Below are 5,192 nucleotides of genomic sequence, written 5' to 3' on the forward strand. Positions count from 1 at the left end.
ATACACACACAAACCTACACATACACACATACACACAAACACCCACACACCCACATGCTTGCCTGCCTGCCTGTCTGCTTGTCTGTCTGCCCATCTATCTATCTATCTATCTATCTATCAGTCGGGCAAAATGCTGCTGAAAGGCCTCACACATTTACTTTGGCTCGAGCAATTCGCGCCCCTGTTCATCTACCAGTGACCGAATGGTGCTTTGTTGCCCTGTTGCGCCTCTGCCACCCGGCCTTCTCGCGGCTCCAACACCTTCGTTCCTTAGAGCACGCATCCTAGCTCTGACAGCACATCCTTCGTGTTTGGCGTTGAAGTGTTGGTCGAGGGCCAACCTCGCCGCCAAAACGTCGGATGCGATGCGCTTCTAATGCCTCTTCTAGCTTCTTAACTAGCTCACCCTCTACTCTATTTCTATCTATGGCTAGTGCTTTGCTGTACCTAATCGCTTCTGCTTTTACTGCTCTTGAGGGCAAACCACCATTTGTTGTTGATGGGCTCCCGTCAAAGCCCTCTTTACTAGTGTGCTAATCCGGTCTCTGAAAACTTGTCTCGATGGGAAAGACGCGTTTAGTTTCCAGTATCCGGGACCCTGCCTAAGTGTCTTACCTAAGTCTAGCGTACATGTCACAAGTTTGTGATCCGTGTAGCTGACTATGTGGAATTGTGGACATCCTATGCTATCTCTATTACTGTCCTAAACAGTATCCTATCTAGATACGATCTCGACGACCGATGCGTTGCTCCATGTCCACGTTGGCGCCATTTCGGGTGGTCTAGTCGGAACCTGTCAGACAGTTGAAAGCGTCTGAGCAGGTCTCTGAGGCATTTGCATCCCCGTCTATTCCTATCTCTACCACGTAGTCTACATGCGTGTCCAAGGTAGCATTTCCAATCCCCCACTAAGAGTAAAGGACGAGACGTTCCCAAGAAAACTTCTAGACGTTGAAAGAAATCCGCCCGACCTGTTAAGGGCGGTGCGTAAACTGATACGAGTCGAAAAGCGCACCCATTGCTGCCGTCGACATCCAGGACGACCAGTCTACCCTCAGGGTCTACGAATATTGTCCTTACTTTGAGATCCAGACTCTTGTGAAAAAGTACCGCGGTGCCACTACCCGCCCATTCTCGGCAGACAGGGGGGAAAATAAATGTTGAACTGTCCGCCAAACATGGTCTTTAGGGCCCGCGGATTGTGGAGTTGGTCTCGCTTATGGCTATGATTTCTAACTTATGTGACTTTATGTCATTTAAGAGGTACCCTTGTTTCCAGGGGACCCAAGCCACGCGCATTTACACAACCAATCTTGATCATAGTTCTAATGAATTAGAATACAGAGGGTTAACGTAGGGTGGACTTCAGTGCCTACCTACATAGCCTACCACGACTCTCGACAAGAAAGGCAGGGTGCTGCGAAGGTGCCATCACGGCGGCAGAAGTGCGGGAAGCGATGGCAGAATGCTCGAGGGACAAATCACCGGGTTTGGATGGTCTACCCTACGAGCTTTACAATTGTATGCCAGACTTGTTTGGAGATCTCTTGGCGGCGGTGTACTGCAACTGGCAGCAAAACGGGAGCATTCCTGGTTTTGTGAGCCGAGGAGCCGTAACACTGCTGAAGAAAGATCTAAACAAGGGAAATGTAATAGATAACTTTAGGCCCATCACTCTGCTTAATGCAGACTTGAAAATTTTGGCCAAGGTGCTAGCCAAGAGGTTGGCGCTTGTCATGGAGAAACTGGTCGACAAGGCGCAAACATGCGCCGTGCCAGGCCGGACCATCCATGACAACCTCCATCTGATGCGCTACATCATAGACAGGGTAGTTAACGAACCTGGCATGGGTGGGGCCCTGATCAACTTGGATCAATCGAAAGCCTTTGATAGGGTAGACCATCGATACTTGGAGGCAGTCCTGAGAGCGGCTGGTTTCGGTCCCGTCTTCCGCGGCTGGATAGCTGCCTTGTACAGAGGCATCCGTTCGGTAATTCGCGTAAATGGACATCTATCGAGACCTTTCGACATTGCACGTTCGGTCCGTCAGGGATGCCCCCTCTCGGCGCTTCTATACGTATTGACTCTTGAGCCACTACTGCGGAAGCTGGCGACTCTAAGGGGCATCCCGCGAGAATTGGGATGCGGGACGAGCGTGTCTGCATACGCGGACGACGTCCGTCACCGTCATGTGTCTAGCCACGAGCACATCGAGCTGGTCGGCGAGACACTGAAAAACTACGAAGCGTGACAGGAGCGAAAATCAACCGGAAAAGTCAGTGGGCTTGCGACTAGGCACCTGGAGAAGCAAGCCCATGCCGTCCACCAGCGCCTCCGTCGTGGGACGCTGGACCGACGGCCCGGTTGAGTTGCTCGGGGTCTGGTGGTCCGGACCTCCAAGTGGAGAAGAACTGGAACGAGATAACGAGTAGGGTGGTCACATCTCGCCCGGCAATGGGCCGAGAGGAAACTGTCCCTAAAAGGTCGAGCGGAGGTGGCGAACACGTACATCACGTCCGTCATCTACTACCGCCTGACCGTCGTACCTTGTCCCGACCCTACCATCACCAAACTACAACGCATCCTCTTTCGCTTCTTGTGGAAAGGATGCGTCCCGATGGTCAGACGATCCATTTGCTGTCAACCCGTTAAAAGGAGGGCTGGGCATGCCGTGGTTGATGATGCGCAGACACGCGCTGAGACTGCGACATCTCTGGCTCTATGTAGACGACGGTGAACAGGTGTGGTCGCCGTTTGTGAGGCACGCTTTCCCGCAGCTCGTCTCCATGACCGAACTGCAGTCGTGGATCAAAAAGAGCCGAGGAAGGGCGAATGGCACCGCGAGTGTCGCGTTGCTCTCAAGCAAACTCTGCCGTCCTGGGTCGACCTTAAGTGACTTCAACACAACCAAAGCATTCTATAGGGGTTAGTGGAGGGGAGGTACGACGACGAGCTCGGGGCGAACCTGGACGTCGACGAGGAGTATGACCGCCTGTTCGGGACGACTTTCGGGCCAGGGCCCATGGACAACTTCCAGAGATCCCTGGCCTGGCAGTGCTACCGAGAAGCGCTACCCGTTCGGGATAAGCTCTACAGACACGGCTCGAGAAACACGGGGCCGACCTGCCCGAGATGCGGTCAGAGCGACGAAACCGTTCTGCACGCACTCGTTCAGTGTCCAACAATTCCGACCTGTGGGCTTATGTCGAACAACTGCTGTCACGTGTGGGACGAGTCGGTTTATCAGCTGAGTCTATCGTCAATATTGTCACGCCTCCTTCCTTCAAACGGGAAGGAAGAGCTATTTTCATCATCCTTGTGGCTATGGCGAAAGAATGTATCTGGTGGACGCGTCTGAAAGGATTAGAGACAAACACTTCCTCTCTGGTCAATCTCTCATCACTTCTTCAAGTACCAATGAAAAGGAAAGTGAGAGTAGAGAGGCAAGTTTTGTCTAGCGAATGTTTTAAAAAAAGATGGGTGAATGTAGCAAAATGGCACGTATGAATGACGAAGCCACCTTGAGCATAGTCCTATGAACCCAGAAATCGAAAACAGAGAGTTGCTTATTTGCAAAAAAAAAAAAAAAAAAAAAAAAAAAGAAATATAATGTGACTTCATTGACCGAGGTTACCGTGGTCTTTTCCGTAGGCTTTCTTTCCACGGGTAAATCTAACCTGTCCTCCCCTTTACACTTCATATTGACATTTCTGTGATAACGATCCCTATTGATCATTTTTTTTCCTCCCCCCCCTTTGTTTTTTTTTTTAACCCCCCCTTTTTTTTTGTCCTCTTTCTCTCCTTTTACGATCCCTTTTGTTCGAAACTCCACCTTCCTTTTTTTTTTTTTTTTTTTTTTTAAACCTTCAAAGAAAAAGCTCTACCTTGTAATTTGTTCTATCTGTGTGCAGCCCTGTGTGGCTATAAAGAAACATATCTATCTATCTATCTATCTATCTATCTATCATCTATCTTCTATCTATCTATCTATCTATCTATCTATCTATCTATCTATCTATCCTTCTTTGTCTGTCTATCTATCTGTCTGTCTATCTATCTATCTATCTATTCATCTATCTATCTATTTTCTATCTGTCTGTCTATCAATCTGTGTCTATCTATCTGTCTATCTATCTATTATCTATCTATCTATCTATCTATCTATCTATCTATCTATCTATCTATCTATCTATCTATCTATCAGTCTGTCTTCTATCTATGCTTAATTCATCCAACCAGCAGGTTACATCTAGGCAGGCCAGGGCGCTATTTGATCTCAGAATTTCAAGCGTAGAAAATATGGCAAAGTTGCAAACCCGATGCTGTAACATGTAAGGTTTCCACCAAAGCTTCGCACTAACCCGACACTTTGTTCACCGACTCTAGTCTAGAAAACCATACAAGTAAAATTAACCATAGCGTGATTTGGCATCATAACATAAAGAAACAAGCTGAAATGAATACCTCAGGTCACTTCATCCGGTGCTCTGAAGGCCCTGATAATACATTTCATGGAAGCACTCCGTCGGTTACGACGATGAGGGTTCCGGTTGATCCGACCAACGGAACAGCCTGCTCGTGAAATTAACGTGTAAGTGGCTGAGCACTCCACAGACACGTGCACCCTTAACGTAGTTCTCAGGGATATTCAGCGTGACACAGAGAGTGACAAGGCCGGCCCTTTGAAATACAGGTACAACAGAAACAGGAAGAAAGAGTGAGAGAAAGTTGTGGCGAAAGAGTACAGCAGGGATCACCACCACCCCCTGCCGGAGCCTCGTGGAGCTTTAGGTGTTTTCGCTCAATAAATACATTACATATACATGCATACATACTATTTCTTTACCAAGTAAAATATGGAACGCTTCACGAATTTGCGTGTCATCCTTGCGTAGGGGCCATGCTTATCTTCTCTGTATCGTTCCAATTTTAGTATATGTACTGCCCATACACACACACACACACACAAGGCTTCTCATTCATTTATAGTTTCGATAATTTGTCTGCGGCCAGTGAATGCGGCTACTGAATGGGTTTTAGTGGTCTCCACACGCCTCTTATACAATATTTGAATCGCTGAGTATCTAATCTTTTGCACATGTTGCTATATCTTAGATATCAAGTATCTAGTTTCATGTGTTAGATCTGATTAAGGAGATATCTTTCATATTACAGCAGTAAATATCATACG

At 48.0% G+C, this 5,192-nt stretch overlaps 1 non-coding gene across 1 annotated transcript; it reads right to left on the minus strand.

The window, feature by feature from the left end:
• Positions 1–4,851: 4,851 nt before the first annotated feature.
• On the minus strand, positions 4,852–4,956 carry LOC115231440. Its single transcript, XR_003883525.1, has one exon. It is a non-coding gene; the product is annotated as a U6 spliceosomal RNA (small nuclear RNA).
• Positions 4,957–5,192: the final 236 nt, after the last annotated feature.

Source organism: Octopus sinensis, unplaced genomic scaffold (assembly GCF_006345805.1).
Source record: "Octopus sinensis unplaced genomic scaffold, ASM634580v1 Contig18512, whole genome shotgun sequence".
Taxonomy (NCBI): domain Eukaryota; kingdom Metazoa; phylum Mollusca; class Cephalopoda; order Octopoda; family Octopodidae; genus Octopus; species Octopus sinensis.